General features: G+C 39.2%; 1 protein-coding gene and 1 long non-coding RNA gene across 21 annotated transcripts in view; one reads left to right on the top strand and one right to left on the bottom strand.

Moving 5' to 3' along the window:
* The window catches only part of LOC310903310, a 38,740-nt gene extending 21,827 nt beyond the window's left edge, over window positions 1–16,913 (bottom strand). Inside the window, exon 1 of the long non-coding RNA XR_014587453.1 lies at window positions 8,054–16,913. This is a non-coding gene — a long non-coding RNA (uncharacterized lncRNA). The remainder of the gene's footprint in view (window positions 1–8,053) is intronic.
* The window catches only part of ADGRL2 (adhesion G protein-coupled receptor L2), a 388,201-nt gene that overhangs the window by 289,707 nt on the left and 79,768 nt on the right, over window positions 1–18,726 (top strand). The gene's annotated exons all lie outside the window — the stretch shown is intronic.

Raw genomic sequence — 18,726 nt, 5'->3', positions numbered from 1 at the left:
GAAACAGGGTTTCCTGTTTAGTAATAAACAGGGGAAAAGAAAAAAAAATGTTTTTTTCTGTTTTCTGACTTAGAGTTAGCACTCAGGACTACTTCAGGCACCTCCTTCCACCTGAAAATCAGCATTTGTTCCTGCAGTTGCCCTCTTTCAAAGATGAATGTGTCAGGGGTGGGTCTCTCCTTGCTGCTGGTGCCATCTCCCACCTTTGCACAAAAATACCGCAGTGCAGTTGCAAGGAACTGAAAACTTGGAGAGTGTCCTCTACACTTGACAGAAATGAACATCCATCTCTTCTGAGACCACCCTAAGCTCCAGGCTGAAGGGGCCTGCTCTGCCCCTCCTGTTGAAATAGCACAAATATGCAGAGAGGAGTCTCTAGGGCCAGGGCAGTAACAGGGCTGATAGGGGAAGAGGGTGAGCCCCGGCTTCTGAGCCGTCATTGCACAGTAACTAGCACAGGATCAAATAAAACACTTGGATACCTGTGTAATAAACAACATTTCTGTTTTGTTGTATTACTACAGCGTAGCCAACTACAGGGCCATTAAGGGCTAACAGTTGAACCTAATTTGCTTATGGAGGGTACAAGAAACTATGCAAGATGCAGCTGTAGAATATCCTGATGCTGATGTAGGTAGGTATCCTCCAACCATGATCAAAGATAAATTGTCTTAAAGCATACAGGCCTATTGCCAGTGATCTCAAAAGTGAATTAACGCTTCTAACTAGGCCATTTAGCTCCTGGTCATGCTTCTGATCAAATGACAGTACCCTGTATGTGCTGAATTCTAGGCCAAGTTAGATCTGTAGTCATAGCCAAAATTTATTTGTTCAGCCCTAAAATGAAAGAATCCTCAACTGCCTTTGGGTTAAAGTTTTATAATAGGTCTCTGAAACAACCTGGTATTGAGAACTCACAATGGTATTAATGTGTTACCTAGGAAATGCTAATTAATCCCCACATATCATTTCCACGAAAAGCAAATGCTGAGTGGTTTATTAACCTTTTATCTGAGGGAGGTGGAGAGAAAATGTAGGCTCACCATTAATCTACCCTCCCAGAGAGATGGGCAGAGAAGAGGTGGAATTGCAGAGTTTATTATTTCTCCCCAGTTAGAGTGGCAGTACCATATGCAAAGTTTATTATGAATCTTTCCCACAGGGAAGCAGGAGAAAGAAGGGAAAAAAATGTCATTAGTGTCTGTTTAGCAGTAGTGAAGTAGTGATGTTAGGAGTCAGAGCTGGGTTTATTAGTTCCCCTGTGGATGGAAAGGAAGGAAGACAACCAAAGTGTGTGTGGGGGAAGAATCTAGGGAGGGGCGGCCAGGCACACCACAGTGCTGCTTCCAGATACTGTGGTTCCCTTACAGGGACTTCTTGGTTTGCACACATAACATTCAAGCACTACCAGCTTGCATCTAAGAAACAGGAGTGGTGAAATCATTGATCTGGAACAAAAGTTTGGGAGATGCTAAACTAGCTTTAGGCATAAGTGCTGTCTTCTGCAGAAATAGTTTGTGATTTCATTTCCATTTATTCTTTTTTTTTTTTTTTTTTACTTATGAGACAAATTTGTTAAGAGTTAAAATTACCTAGAAACAATGAAAGCAGGAAATATTTTGTTTTCTTTTCTTCTGATCTTTAAGTAAATTTCTGGATATAAAAGGATGAGATTAAAGTGGTTTTAACATTTTAGATGACTTGGTTGCTATAACCAAACAATTCGGTTTTTCATTCTAGAAAATGATGTGCTTTTTTAATATATCCATATGTAATATAAACAAGTTAGGCAAATAGTTTAATTTAAATGGCAGTAATACACAACATCTGAGGAGGTGTATGCTTGGTTGAATTTTAGTATTTTTTTTCTCCCATATAGGTTCAACATACAACTAAGAGTAAGAATTTGATATTCATTTAATTAAGAAAAAAAGATTCACTTTCCCTTTCTAGTATAACAAAAGAGGAAGAATATAAAAACCTCAACCAAAACATCACTGATATATATAGAAAGTGGCAAATGGAAGTGTAAATTCAATCTAAGTCAATTTTTATCAATATGTTTGAGTATCGATCACCAAGTTACCTTTTCTTTAATAATACAAATAGATTTAAATAAGAATAAATTGATTCTCTAAATACGGGGTTCTTTCTGATGATTTAAATTATTGAACTTTGAATTAAACAGCAATTTAAATTTAAGTGATTCAGAACACTTCGATTTACAAATGCAGTGTAATCCATTCAGTTTCCAAAGGTGTGGATGGCATTCTTTGCTCATGCAGTTATTCTTGGCTTGGGATTCAATTATTATTGCATCAACAGGCTACCTTCATCTCCAGTATGTAAAAAAACACAAATGATATTTCGTATCATATTAGGAGCACTGTGTGCCAATTGAAACCAAGGACCTCTCTGAGCTTTCTTCAAGATTTACACATGAACCTGTAGTGCAGAAGAGCTTCTGTCCATTCTGGGAGTCTGAGGGATATATGGGAAAATCCTGTCTCACCACTTGCAAAGGAATGTATGAGGAACGCTTGTCACCAGGCGAGATCTTTTATCTCATTTACTGCCAGTGGAGCTTGGTGGAGGAGTTCTGTTTTACCATCAAGTACCCTTGGGACTTGCTAAGCACCATGGAAGTTAACTAAATCTCTGCCTTTATCCTAAAATTAACATCATAATTTAGGAGTGGAGCATGCTTCATTGTTTGGCAGTTATCTTGAATCCACCTTTTAAGACCAAAAGGGAAAATGGATCAGAGAATGCATTTACCATGCTTAAAGGCAGACAGCAGTTTCACAGCACAGAAATAAAATTAAAAACACTGCTTGTGCCTACCAGTAATTTAGATAAACCCCAAGGAGTTTCTTTTGTCTGTCTCAAGCTCGTAGGGTTTTTGTGCAATCCTGTGACTGGGGATCAAACTTGCACGCAGACCCATGGCTTCCCTTCGTGCAGGAAGACCTGTATTTGAGGACTGGTACTCAAACCCAGGGTTGTCATTCAGATTTACATTCCCTTCCCCTCTCCAGATTTCTGTGAGTGTAACTTAATTAGTAAGTTGATCTTAACCTTTTCCTGCTGCTGCTTAATTTTTAGAAATGCTAACAACCTTTGGGAATGGTTAGGTGGAGCTATTCCTGTCTAGACAGTAAATACAGCTTAATGACCGTCCTGGTCTTTAAACAATCTTTTAACTCCTTGTAAAGTATGTGCTCCCTTATGTTTCATACCTTGGGGGGCATCTTCAGCATGCCGACCTCTTTTTGCGTAGCAAAAGGCCCTCTGTACAACCAAAAATGTGTATTTATAAGCAATCAAATGTTGTTTAAATCTGTAAATGAATTGTGCATGTTCATTTTTTCTAACACTTAACTGAGGCCGGATACAGTAGTAAACAGGCATTCTAATATTGCAGTGGATTTGTGGGGACTGATCCCAGCTTTGTCTTTCAGGGATACTGGGACGTTGTATCATGCTTTCTGTGCCCATTCTCTAAAATGTGCTAATTTACTATAATCTGCACAGTCTGGGGAGTTATTACTGACCTCTGTGTTTGCTTTCAAAAGACAGCATTCTTTATAGAAGTTTGAAGCCAGACATCAAAGTATTAATTTTGATGGACACTGAATTTCACAGAAATTCTGAGGGAGTTGTCAGAATGTGAAAGCAAACATCACAGAGGAAAAACAACCAAATGCTGGTTTTAGTTACTTTAATCTATTCTGGTTTTGTATAAACACATTTGCGATGTTGCTTACTGCTGGCTGTGTATTCTTTTGGGTATGAAGATGTCCTTGATTCCTGTCTCAGGTGGTGTTTCTTCTCACTTCATCAGAAATTGGTCCTGATTGACAACAGACATTTGTGTTTTTAAACTGTCTTTTAGGAATAGTCACAGTGCCACAAAGAAAAATAGGAGACATATGTCCCTGGAAGTGTGTACTGAAAGTAATCTATTCAAAGGAGTAGTTTCCAATGGTTTAGCAGCAGGAAAACTTAAACACATGCATCAGAAGTTTCAAGGGTCAGTCTTCATCTGCTTATCCTAAAAATGCATGCATTTAGAAAAAAAAAATCATCCACAGAAGTCCTTTCTTTTGCTTTACTCATACCTTTGGAAATTTCTGTAACTCACTTTGCTGAGTTGGTCATGTCTGCAAGTCTTTGCTAACATTCAAGATTAAGGCGACTAGGTTTAAGTATAAAACTTATCTTTTAATGTAGATTGATATATGAACGGAGTAAGTGCTGTACTTACTTATGTTCTATTACAGCCCACACAAAGAAAACAGGAAAGTTAAGACTCAAGGTCTATTCTATAATTCAGGGTTTTTACTGAAATTTGAAGGCAATTTAAACCACCTACTTATTTCAAAGGTAGTATCGATAGACCACCTGCTGTTGACATGCACTAAGAAAGATGGAAGGATGTAAATGAGTTTTAGTGATTTGCCTGCCTTTGAATACAAATGAGGCTAACAACCTCCTGTCCTGCACTCCAGCAGTCGACTACCAGAATGTTTCCAGCATGCTTTATTGGAAAGTGGGTGTTGTCCTCATGAATTATCATTAAACTTTGTTGTTGTTAACTGCTTGTTAGCAGTGGATAATTCAAGTGTAATTCTGTTAGATATTTCAGATACGTCACATACTATGCAGTTTGTAACTGCTGTTTGACAATGAGGAGCTCCTTCCAACAGAAACTTGGAAAGACTTGTCTGCACATAGGTGGCTATTGAAGGATTTGTGGTGAAGAGTGAGATTTAAGCTGAATTAGCTGAAAGTGGGTAGAGACTAGAAATCCATCTATCCTGAGGTTATAAATGTAATCTTTTAAGTTCAGCCAGAGTTTTTAGTCTGTCCAGGGAAGATGTGTAAACTTATGTACCTAACAGTAGTCTTTACTTTTCTTTTAAGAACACTGCAAGCCTTGGAAATTAAAACAAAGATTACAGTAATGTCTGTAACTTTTTCTTTTAATGTGGATGCCTTTGTGATTAATACATTATTTCTTCCAGTGGCTTAACAAAAAACTAGGAAACAAACAATTAAGAGCAGGAAGAGCTGAGCTACTTTTTGGGCTGATGAGATAAAAATCTGAACAATTGTGACCGTCCCTTTGGAATAGCACAATTGGCTTTTGTGGAGGGTTTTTGGACTGATTTCCATTCATTGTTTTCAGTGACCCTTCTTGAAGAGTCTGAAAAACATTTTTAAAGTTAGAACCTCTTCTTTCTTCACTTGTAACTCTTGTAAGCACTCTGCAGCGATTCATCTGTGGTTGAAAACTGCCACTGGCTGTCTCCTCCCATAGTACCAGCCATTCCTTTGAATATTTGCCACCTATTCCTTGCTTATGCATGGCTTCAAAAGCAACAATTGTCACAAAGAAACAGGCTATCCTAAATGACAGCTTTCACTGTCTTTAAGATCACAGGTCAAAATGGAAAATGAATGTTTCAGGATGATTTGGTAGCACTAGATAGTATCTTAATGTCGTTGTATACCGATTTTACAGTTTAATTCACCACTATAAAACTTCCAAGTCAAAGAAATGTCTCCTAGTCCTTAAATGGGCAGCTATCATAGCCATAATTTGTTTATGAGACGCTTTTCTTTCTGGAAGACTGGTCTGTCTCGGTTCCTATCAAAAATAAATCAATTTCCTGTGGAAACTGGCATAAATCTTTCAGATTGTTTCTTAGCATTTCTTCAGCATTTGTCAGAGTTGCTGTTAGCTGTGTAGCTTTGTATTGTCTCATAATGAATTGTAGCGATGGATAAAAAAAAAATTAATCTGTTTTTGTTAATCCTGTTTTGTAATTAAATACATCTTTTATATAAATTCTGTTAAGATTTGAATGAAAGGGGATTTATGGAAACATGACTTGCTTTTTATAAGATAGTTTTAGGATTATGAAATCAACACTGGGAAAAAGAAAAGTTTGACTTGCTCACAGAGCAAAAGATTTTCTCTTTGTTATTCTTGCTTTGCTGGCACTATGAAAAAAAAATAAGAGCATTCAAGCTGGGTTGCCTGTGGTTTAACTCTAATTCTATAGGCTGCACACTCTATCTCCCCAAAATCCCCACAGCAAGTGACCTTGTCAAACAAAAGTGTGGAATAATGGGAGGCAGCCCAGGGACTGTGGCTCATTTACAAGCAGCTGTTTGCTACTGTCAGAACAAAGGCAAATCAAAGTTGCATTAACGGGGTATGACAGGCACAGTGAGCAGCTCCCCAACAATGTTCATCCTCTTGTGTTGTTCTAGTTATAATATTGGTTTGCCTGAAGGAGAAAATGGTCATAAGGTCAAGTCAGACATGGATGTTTTCAAAAGCCTTTCAAAATTGCACACATTTTTCAGCTGATCAACTGTTGATGTTTTTTAACAAAATTAGCATAACAGCAAATAAATACATATTTATGTGCGTGCCTGTCTTTTGGTATGAGAATTAGAACCACACAGAGAATTAACAATTATGTCTTCACAGCAAGATAAGTGTCACATGGCCTTCCCCAATAGTCTGATTCATCCAGTCCAAAAACTAAAGCAATTGTAGGTAACGCCACTTCTAAATTCCTACATGGCATCCAAGCATGGCTGGAGGATGACTCTTGCTTCTCCATAGCTTTTGTAGTTTACTGCTCGACTAGCACCCTTCTCTTCACCTTGAAAGATAGCACCAAATTATCTGACACTTTGGTGAAGAAGTTACCAGTGTATCCTGAATTTTGAGAAATTACTGGCTTGCTCAGTTTAAGCTTGGTAATGTGTATTCATTTGGAAGACTCAACACCAGTGAAGAGCAAAGAGATTTCTTATGAAATAGTGGAAGCTTTTAGACAAAAAGGGCCAGAATCCAGCATATGACTGTGCAGCACTCCCTAACCATGACTTCATGTAGCATGCAGAAGGTTTGTTCGTAGCCATGTGAATGAGGCTTGTATAATTTGAGCCTGTACTACTCGACACCAGTCTGTCGTCTGAAATCGTTCTGAATCAGTTAGACTTGGTGAGAACATGTCTGAAAAAGGCTTGGGAAGAACGGAAATTCAAAGAGAAAGGACAGGAGAATTGTTGGACATGAACTTTATAACAAGGCACACAATAGGCAGCACATTTCTCAGTGTTTATTGTACCTTGTGTAGCATGATAAAGGCTGAAGGCAGAGTGACTTTAACAGTCCCTGAAGTGCAGTATTCCCTGAGAAATGCATGGTTTAAAGTGCTTTACTTCCATTATGAAATTTATAAATAAAAATAAGGAAAGCAGTAAGACATTCATTTGTTGGGCAAATTGATACAACTACCACATCATTAATAGCTGGGCAGAAAAATCTATTTGGTTCAAAAGACAACTTACGAAGTCCTTTATATTTGGCAAATATTTTACTACTTGTGAATTACTGAATTACTTAATTATTTTTGATAGAGAGAGGGAGACCAGGAAATAGGAGATAAATACTTTTAAAGTAAAATATACTGCAGATTTAAGGCAGCTGCGGAGTGCATTTTGGTAATGGCATTTGACATCTGCTATATTTCACAATTCAAGATATGAAAAAGCCTCTAGAATTTAACAATTTGAAGTGCAGTTACTTCATTTTTCAGTCTCATTTGCATTATAGTTAGGTATGTTGAGAAGGTACAGATATGAATAATGTGCATAAGAGACGATTAAGATACGACCAATGTATCTCCTAACCTTTAGAGACAGCATGCTCTAATTCGATACCTTTTAGGGTAAAACTTTCAAAAGTGCAGTGGCTTGCATGCATACAAAGTTGTACTGACAACATCTTTTAAAGTGCTAACATGAATGTGAATTTAATTTAATTTATTCTCACAAACTTGCAGTTCTAGCTGTATGTGTTATAGTATCATGTACAGGTGCCAGCCAAGATTACGGCTCCATTGAGCTCTACTCATCCAAGAAGTTCTATATTTATCAGCCTGGAGAGCTTGTCGAGTTTCCTCTTTTGCTGCCGTTATCAACTGTTTTGAAATATTCAAAACCTTAAGTGGTATTGAAAACTTACCCAGTGTCCAAAGCACATTGTATATTTTGAGCTGAGAAATAGAACTGTATTTGTAGAATTGTGCTTGCATTTAGCTTAACGCTCAAAATAGAAGAACATAATTTTCATAGGAAATTCAATAATGCTATTTTCTTTCTTCAAAACATTCAGATTCCTTGTGCTTCTCTAGATGACACACAATGGTAGCAGTTTTGTATCATCATCTTTGTAGTCAGTATATTTAACTGTAATTAAAGAAACAGAGATTTTATTTTGTTGTGAGTCAATCTGTTAAGCTCGCATGATAATATCCTAAATTCCTTTCAGTTAATGGTCCTACTCTTGCTGGGAAAGGAGGACATTTTGTGCATTACTTTGCTTGAATAGTACTAACAGACTAGCAGATGGTCACTTTCCAACTGGTTTGCCTTGAAAAAAGAAATTAAAATATTATAGTGCCAGGGAGAGATGTTGTAATGTGTCCCTTTCAAATTAACAGGTCGTTTTTTCTACTATTTTATGATTGTAAAATAGCTCAATGTCACATAAAAGGTTAAAAGCTGAAGTAAATGGCATCATGGGAAATTTGAAATAAATAGGGACTCATATGGTTTATGGCTCTATACTTGAACACACAAGGAATATATTTCTTTCCTTGAAAAGGCGTTCTGTAAGAGCTTGCCATGTTAATATGAATTGTGGTAACAATAGATTGTATTTAGAGTAGTTTTAATTCACAAGGTAACATTTTTTGTTTACTGAATTACGCCTTGCAAAGGCCACTTGTTCAAACTGTTTACAAGCCTAAGAGAGAATGCAATATTTTCAGAAAAAAATTGAAGCCATAGATTCCAGTTCATCGAATTATTCTGCCTGTGTCTTTGTGGTTACTTTTCATAGAGCACAGACCTTCAGAATTGATTAAGTTTTAGACTGCAAACTGTCAGATATTTCATATTAGTGCCAAATTTGTTTTTCATGGTAAAACTGTTTCCACTCACTTCTGTGAGTCCTAGTTCCAGCAACCCCGCTGAGCAAGACTTGAAGAAATTTTTCAGCTAGTGTCTGTCCCAGTGGCTGGTGTATTGCTATACAGGTGAAGAAGGAGGCGATGGGAAAGCCTTTGTAAAGCTTTTCAGTAGCTACCAGTGTGAGATGACCCTTGTTTCTTTTGATACATGGTCAGCTGTAGTTGTTACAGGGTTAGGGTCCAAAGACTAAGAGGAGATGTTTAAAACTGAACTGTAGAAATCTAAGGGTCTCTGATGGATGTGTGTAAAATTGTCATCATTGAGATCTTTTGTCTTTCAAAATCATTAGCAGAGGTAACCTTTAAAATTATCAGTCACATGCAGCTTCAATGGATGTATTACATTCAATATAAAATGCTATGGTTTGCTATTCTGGGGTTTGTTTTCAGTCCTGTCCTACTCTCACAGAAGGAGGCCTATGGATAAGTTGCCTATAAATGAGCATTGCAGCCAGTTTGTTTCAAAATGCCTCTAATTTTGTATTTCTGCTTTGCTTCCAGTCATCTTTTGCTCAATATAGTTGGTAATCTGTGAGGAAATACAGAATGCGTTGCCTTTATTTCTTAGTAGAAGAATAGCAGTGGTAACTGCAAAAAGAGGCTATTCAGATAGGTGATGAAGCCTGAAGATATAATTTCACTAAAAGCTAGCTTAGACCAATTAAAATTAATAACCATTTCTCATAACTTTGGCAGAAGAGAGCTGTGGGTATTTCTGTATGGTGCTGTACAGGGCCATGGTAAAATGGCTTTGGAGCTCTGAACTGCTCAGGAGCTGTGCCCACAGCTGCGAGTCCCAAACCCAGGCTGACAAATTAGGCCCTGGGGATTGCCGGTCAGTGGCCAGACACCTGCAGCACACCTTTGGGCTGGTTGGAAGCACAGGCGGTAATTTGAAGGTTAGCTTGAGTCTAAGCACCAAGGTAAGGACAAAAAGATAGAGACTGTTCAAACAGAGGATATAAAAATTCCAAAGAATCGACGAGTCAAATTGGCCACCTGGAAAAAACAGTTCAGAGGAGAAATACCAGGTTGTTTTGGCTTCCTACCAACAGAAGAGATTGAGGTGTTTTTTTCACAGTGGATTATGATGGAGCAGGGCCTGCGTAATATTGAACTCCTCCAGCATGTGGTGTCACTGGGGAAGCTGGTAGATGACGTTAGGAATGGTGTTCAAAGAACATGAAACGCTTGGGTGAAAGATACGGATTGTCACGGAGATGTTTAGCCCTAAAGGTTCAAGATCACTAAAATTTTGCAAAAGGACATAAAAACAAACAGGTTGCTGTCGTCGTGTTCAGGAATCCAGACTAATTTTTCAAATAAGAATAAAACAGTGGTAAGAGTGTGCCATAGTAAATTATCTGTAAATCAGCTAAAGGCCTTTTTTCTTCTGATGGATGCTGCATGAGTATTTTGCAAATGAGCGTGTTTATGCCCAAATGGCGCATTCATTTGCTTTTGCGTTATCTTTTTTAATGGAAACCTTTATTTGTCTTTTTCGTGTTTTTTCTTAAGGTGATTGAGTTTTAGAGGCATATGCAGTGATACAGATATTAATATGCATTATTGTAATTGGCTGTAATTAATCCATAATTGCACCTTTTTAACTGGGATGACAACGACAGGGACTTTAGTTTTTAAATGATGTAGGAATAATTCTTCCTATATGTGATTTAGGTTTTTATCTGGAAGAGGTATTTAGATTAAATAATCTATTAAGTGGATAGGAAAACGCAGGAGTCCATTTCAGCCTGAATTGTCCTATGATGCTGTGATCTTAAGAACTGCTTTGGCATAAAGGTCAAAGGTGAATTTGCCCACGTTCAATTAGCTACCAAAAACCCAGACTGGGCTTTCAGGGGAAAGGAGTATGGCTGGGTTTGGGGTTTGGTCTAGGGGAGGAATTATTTTGTTTTGATTGAGCCTGATCTGGAACAAGCATTTCTTGCCTTTTTTTCATTGCATGCTTACAGATCTGTTGAACAAAGGATTTTACTGATGTCCTTAGTTTATGTTGGAATAGCTGAACAATTGTTGCTCCATGGCTTCTTGAGATGCTTGGCACCAATCACACACACACACACGCGCGCGCGCGCGCACACACGCGAAAAAAAGAAAAAAGGTGGGGGGACACAGTAAAACTAGACAATTAGCTTTCTTTCAGCTGGCGATGAACAGACAGAAGAAAGTGCTTACCATGTTATACTGCTTTGATTAAAGGATAAAAATAAATTTGTAAATGACATTTACCAAAATGTGACGTCATAATAAAGTTCAGGAATTATGATTACATAATCCAGAGTCTCCCAGTGCAACTTGGATCCTAAGCTAAATCCTTTGCATTCTTTAACTATTGAAAGAAACAAAGATCAGTTAAATGACATTCAGCAAAGGATTCAAATCACCAGGGCTTCTCAGTCTTGTTACACTAATAAATGTATTTTCCTAAAACTAATATTGTAAAAATATGTGTATAAAGGGGTTTGTTGATTGTTGCATGGAACAGTATTAGGAATTAAAATCAGACTTACCCATCGGTAAAATAGCAAGGTACAATGGTCAAATGGTTGCAGCATTTCAAACAAGGATCGGTCACAGTTCTTCTGTTGGAAATCTTTCTGGTAGTCTTTCTCACTAGTTCCTAAGGGCAGATTTTCTTTTTTCCCCCAACAATCCTTCCCTGTCTCACTGGATTTTTTATTGCTTGAAGTCAACTGGGAACGTAATGTACTTGCCTGTCGTTCCTCCTATTTCCTCACTTTGAAGATACTTCCTTTAAAACCTGTTTCAGGATTTCTTGAAGGATGAGATAGGGACACTAATATAGCATTTTCCCTTTATTGGCCTTCCTGGTGTTGAGGTATTGGGAATTGCTTGTGCTCCAAGTTTGGTGCGTGTCCAGTGATGATGTGCAATTCCACCAAACATGGAAGGAAAAAACAACTTTAGATGTTTATAAAAAGTAATTATCATCACAGGGGAAAAAGACAGTAATGCAGTCAGCTACCTAAATGACTTGGCACAGAATCAATTTTTAATCTTTTTTTTTTTTTTCTTTGTGTGTGTGTATGTGCTTTAAGCATTTATTTTGTCTTGTACTTCCTTTTCCCTCCTCATCTCTCTCATAACCATTGCATATCCTCGAGTAAAACCAGGGAGCGGTCTCTGCTGGCAGGAGGACATGATTGGGAAGTAGGAGTGCCAGGGAGCTGGAGATTCCCAGGGCTTGTGGCGGCCCGAGATAACCAGGCTCGAGATGCGAACAGCGGCAAACGAGGAATGCCCATCCAGTAAACACAGCTGCAGAGACCTTCCAGAGCCGCCGCCCCGCCAGCCAGGCCCGGTGGCGGGCTGGGGGCCGAAGGATGCGATCCGGAGCCCGGCTGGCGCTGCCCGCAGGCGGCCGGGAGCGTGAGGCGCTCGCTCGGCCTCAGGCCGGAACGCGGGGTACGGCCCGGTGTCAACGAGGGCACCACTGGGCTCGCAGCGATTATGGCAGAGGCATACTGGTTTCCTTGACAACCAGACCGAGGATTCTTTGTGATTTATTATTTACCACTTCAAACTCTCGTTCTCTGATTTAATTAGGGAAAGGGATTTCCGTAAGTCCCCTCCCTTCCGAGCCTGAGAACCCCCCACCCCTGCTACAGCTAGCCCAGGCTGATGCTGCTCAAACCGGCCGCAGATCAGGCTCAGCACTGAGCTTCTGGAATTTCAGGCAGGTCGCTCAGACGGCAGTTAGCTGAAATTCAGTGGATATTACGGTGAGCGATGACTTGTTAATCTGCACTTACTGGCAGGGATAACAGACATCTGCACTCACCGCCTCTCCCCCTGGCCCCCTCCCTGTTTTTTCAGAGGCAGGGGACTGCAACAAGTGACACTTTTCACTGTTGTTCTTCAAGCTATAGGAAAGATAAAATAGTATCTGTAAGCACCAGTTTCCCTTGTTTTGGCAATTCACGTTGCTTTCTCCTTGAAGGCTTTATTAGCAATAGATCAGCCACAGTTGTGTACGCGAAGAGTGTATTTTGATCTTTGGGAGGTATTTTACTGCCACCAGTTGCGTTGGTATTTGAAACAAAAATCCTCTCCTAATATGTGGCTAAAGACAGGGAATACAGTTAGTCTGATCTAACATCACATGAATCCCAAGTATGTATTTCCCACATTTATAAAGGATTGGCTCAATCTGATCTACAGGGCCTGTTCTAAATTTAGTAATTCAGAATAGAATTTTGAACACAATAATTTATATAATTGAGATTTTTATTCAAATGTCACTGGCAAATCTGTGTCATTATATATCAAGATTGAAATTGGGTCCTCCAAAGGGCATTTTTTTCTTAAAGTACTTTTCTGGGTTGCATATTTTTTATTTCGTATTCAGCATGAGGTGTCTGCTGCATTTAATAACGTAAAATGAAGGTCACAGAAGATCTCTAGTTTTACCGGAATGTCTCCCAATAGATGACTGGTAAAAAGGTAGTGATTGAAATGGGTTGAGGATCCTCTATGAAGACTATATAGAAAATCTGTGTCATTTTTTTAATTATAGGGAGGATTTTTTGTTTTGTTTCCATTGTGTTTATTTCACTGTGACTGTTCTTTCAGTTGTACCACCTCAGTCATAATTTCAAAAGTTTGTACGTGTTTGGTCAGCTTTACCGCAGGGAGTTCCTCAAGTGAGTCAGTGGGTGTTGCTCACCCTTTGGTGGGTTGAACATGAAGTTCATCGAGTCCATAAAAAGACTTAGAGTGAAGTCCTAGCTCACTAATGTACCAGTGCCCCATTAGGCTCTTGAGGGAAACTGACTGCTGAAGGTGCTTCTTCAAAATGGAGTAGAATAATGAGGCTCATTAATGCATTTTTCATTAGGACAAGAATATTGAGTGTCCAAGTTAAATTCTAAGGAATCTATCCTGCACTCAGTGAGGTTAATGACAAAGCTCACAATGACATTAGTGTTGCAGGATGAGAACTTAATTGGGGTAATTAAGATTCTACTTACCTAAAATTCCCTATTATTTTCAAGTAGATAAAATATTGCAAAATTACTACTATGAAGAGTTGTATAATGTTGGATCTCAACACATCGTTCAGAGATGACAGCATTTCAGTGGGAGATAATATTATTTCTGTATTTTGTATTTGATTCATAAAGCACCCTTGTCATCTTCTAGAGGCTTGTGCAAGTGAAAACCATCGTTTTGAAAAGTAGTGTTATTTTTGGTTTCGGAATTCCAGCATTTTCTGCACTGTGTTTTTAAAGATAACATGGGCCATACATTGCTGAAACCCAGTAACAATCTGGACTTCAGATTCAGCAGTGACAGAGACCAGATAGGCCCTGCAGCTCTGTTCTGGAATTGTGTAAGTGCGGAGAACAGGCTCCTTAACTAAAGTTTGCTTTGTAGTAGTGCACACTTAGTGAAATTGGTATTTGTACGAGAAGAAAACAACTTCCTTACTAAGTAGAATAGATAGGAGATTCAGCTTCAGTGCCTTCAAGGGAGTCTGAATCCTCAGTTATAAATGATTATGTCAGAATGCCTAATTTAAATGGTTACCCTAACACCTGCTCATTCCTGCCTCCTTTGGACACCCCTAACCTTCTCCTTCCCTCCTTGGCATCCCCGGCAGATTAGCAACTCCCTCCTCAATTACGCTGCCATCTCGGCTGCTTTGATCACGCTCTGAGCTCACTCTGGAAATCATCTTGATTAATAAAACTCTCTGCCATCGCAGAAACAGCAGCGTGTGTGGATTGACAGGCTGTGGGACCGGGGGTGTAGCCAGACCCTGGCATTCAGCTGAGCAAGGCTGGGTTGGCCATGCCGAGGCAGGAGAGAAGGTGTCAGCCCCTAGGACAAGCAGCACCCTGGCCGCTCCCTCCCCGCCTGGCCATTAGATCCCCCACCATCCCCTCAGACTCGCTGGAGCTGGCTGCCTGTTTGTAGACCTAAATAATGTATAGTGGGAACATGGTACTTTCCGTAAGAAAGCAGCGTTTTAGTTGGTGTGGAAAAAAGTGGAGCAATCGGATCTTTTATACTTCACAGCTGCCTTCTCCAGAAGTTCTTGCTTTAGACGCTTAGGGAAGGATGTTTTTCAAACAGAACTGTGACCTGGTATGGTGAAATGCTATGTACAATGGATTGATTAGTGAGGAAATTACTTTCCACATCTGTAGTAGCAGTGCAGTAGGTCTGCCTTGCTTGATGCTGAGCTCATACTTGAACGCGCTACTGTGGTGTTTTTTTTTTTTTTTTTCCTGGTCTGATGCAGAGCTTTCCTGGTCTTTTCTTTTATTATTGGTCGTATTAAGATCAATGAACAGCATTGGAAACACAGTCGTTGAGCTATTAGATGTGTGCTTCTAAATAGCGGTAATTAGCAAATGCAAAGTTTTCCTTTCTCTGGAGTGTTACAGTGTGCATTCATCCCTTTTGTTACTTTCTAATGTAAATAGCATTAATTATGGAACTCCTATCACATAATTATGGAAAATTGTTTACTTTCTATCTTAGTACTCAGAGATTTCAGGGATCCTGATTTTTCATTTATTTCATTTGAGCACTTACTAGCCAGTTCTCTAAAAGCTGAGAGTATTTCTTGCTCTCATATTGTAGCAGTTGTAGGAAGGGGGACAAATTCCAGGAATAAAAATCAGAATCCAAATTTAGAAGCCCTGAATTTGAGTCCAGGTGGAATTTAGCCTTCCTGTCAATTGATCTCCCTTGTCTTTTGTACCTGTTTGCAAAGAGGCCTATGGATTCCTTTCGAGGTCATTAACAGCATTTGGACAGGGTGGCAGAGGTGCATATTGCCTTTATTCAGGTAACAGTACCTTTGTTGCCATTCTAACTGCCTGCTGCTCAGGGAGCATGGTAGAATTGTGTATATTCCTTAGGACTTTTTAAGTTACCTTTTTATTTCTAAACCATTAAATAGTTTTCCTTTTTTTTTTTTTTTGTGCAATTTATTATTCAGAGGATGCTGCCAAGTATCTCTGTAGGATTACTCCATTATTCCTGGAATTTGCCAGAACTTTAGGTACGTTGTAAAAACTGTGTATGGTATATCCCTCTCCTCTCTAATAGTCTCTTAGAAATCCACAAATATTTCATAGAAGGTAAGGTCAGGAAGAAAGTGTTTCACTCTGACAGGCATTTTCTGAGATTGCTTGCTACTCTTGTCTCATATCTATTTGTAGGAATATTTGAAGTGACGGCACGTTTACTTTCAAGTACATTTATCACATAGTTCTGCTACTTGTTTTCAAAAGATATGACTGTGTATTTTGGGTTATAAGTTTTGTCTGTGGGATCTTGGGCCTTTTTGTTTCCAAGGGTTCTTCTTTTACTCCTGAGTCCTCAGAAACATTTCGGAAGCTACACTGAATGAGAAGGGGTATTGCTCTGCTATTTGCATACTCATAAGCACTCTTTAAGGATGAAGTGGCTTGCTGTCATTAAAATTAACCACATAATTTTTCCACTGTAAATTATACCATGACAATCGACTCCACCCCATCATTTTATTGAAACGAGGAGCATATGAACTCTTCCTTTGTTGCTTGGTTCTGTTGTTAATGTATACGTAATCCTGTTTGTAAACAAGAAAATGCCCCCTTCATAATTTTACAGCTGCAATCTCATATGTTATTATGTGTTAGCAGTCATACAGTATTTTTTATTAAATATGTGGTAGTTGTTGAAGATCATATCCGTATTTGGTGTTTTAAACTCTGTCACTTGTAGAATAACATTTTCTTCAACACGAAGCAGAATATAAGAATCTATCTCCACATTTTAGTGAGACTAAATGTTTTGCTTTGTTGTTAGGCAGGTTAGGGTATAACCCATTTCCCTTCTTAAATGAAGAAGGCAGAGCCCAGCACACCAAGAGTTATGGTTGGCAATCAACATGTCATCTGCTGGAACAATTTAACTTTCACCATGCACGTAGTCCTGAGGAACTGGTACATATCTGCATGGTTTCTATCAACCTGTGAGGTGACGAGGCTTTGGATTTCTTCAAGATGGGAACAAAAGCATGTTTCTTTTGTCAGCTGTTCACTCTGAATACTGCTGATGGAAATCATAGCCCTTTCCTCCTCTTCCCCTACCCCCCCTCAACACATGGTTTCCAATCAAAAATGATTGAGAGAACTGGAAATATAAATTGTTGTCAAAATGCATTTTTATAGAAAATAAAAGAATATTTATTTTTATTCAGCTACCAACATCCTGTACAGAGGAAATAATTCAACGGGAAATCCTGTTGACACGACATTTCTGACACATCACCCTTTGTGTGTCTTACCTCCCTGTTTCTGAGCTTGTTTCTAATTCAGAAGCTTCTCCTTCCTGACAGGTGGTGTGCTCAGCGAGTTCACAGTTGGTAAACTAGAGATAACCTCCAGGAGGGGGATTTACAGAGACCATGGGACTTATTTGCCTTGAGAAATTTTGAAGATGCAATGTATTTAACGGCGAGAAAGAAAAGGGTAGAGTGCTTTCTGCGAGCTGGCAAAGGATCAAGTGTGTGTGATGTGAAGGAAAAAAGGAAGGAGATTCTTGCAGCCTGAGAACAGACATCTGGCTGGCAAAAGAAAAGAAATATCATTGACAGATGAATACTGTTTCAAACTGGGATAATTTTAGATCAAGAGGGCAAAGTTTTGCTCTCATGCATGCAGCTTCCATTGAAAGGGGTGGGAAAGGTGCATGCAGATGAGAGTAAAATTTGGTTCTAAGTGAGAACCGAACAACATGCATATTTTTACACTAGATATTTAGACTTTCATGTTTAGATCACATGGTTTCCATCTGCCATATGTAGGCATTGCTAAAATGCTGCCAGGAACCAGTCTCTGGTTTGGTGACTTTCATTAAAGGAATTAGTGGTTTCTATCCAGTTTCAGTGTGGCTGGATTCAAAGTGCAGAAGCCCATTTTCACAGTTTAGCATTAATTAGCACTCTTGTGGCAGCCTCAGCAGGGAGGTGAAGGATTAAATGGGCATGAAGACCAAACTATCTCTTTTCCCATAGTGGTGATTCCTTCAAAATAGGGTTGAGACATGATGGACTAATATGGGGGATGCTTGCACAGCTGCTGTCTGGGCTGTTCTTGTTCCAGGTGATTGAAGGACTCCAGTCTGCAGTGCTGACAATATAGCACTCTCTTCTCTCCTGCTATTAGAAAAAACAACAACAACAAAACACCACCACCACCACCAAAAAAAACCCCACGAACAACTCAGATAGACACATTCTCACCCTTCTGCATGAGGGGTGAGAGCTGCTTAGGAGAATTTAAATGAGATCCTTGCCAACCATACACAGGAAGGATCGACACATTGAAAAGCTAAGGTGCTGCTACTAACTTGAGGTTTTGCTGAATCATTCAACAAGGTGTAGGCAGGTAAGCCCTGACTCTTTTTTTGCTGAAGAGAGCCTCACAGGGATATTTTTGAGAATTGCATGGAGACTGGAAAATACACAAGGAAAATTGTAATAAGTTCGCGGGAGCCTGGAAGGCAGGACTCGTCCTAGTGTGAGTCAGAGGGCGTAACTCAGGCTTCTGTCCTGAATTTTATTAAACAGACGTACCGTGCTTTGTGTTTATGCACACTGCATATTAAGTGTATAATT

The sequence above is a fragment of the Anser anser genome (assembly GCF_964211835.1).
Source record: "Anser anser genome assembly, chromosome: 8".
Taxonomy (NCBI): Eukaryota; Metazoa; Chordata; class Aves; order Anseriformes; family Anatidae; genus Anser; species Anser anser.
This window is presented reverse-complemented; position numbering and strand designations above follow the sequence as displayed.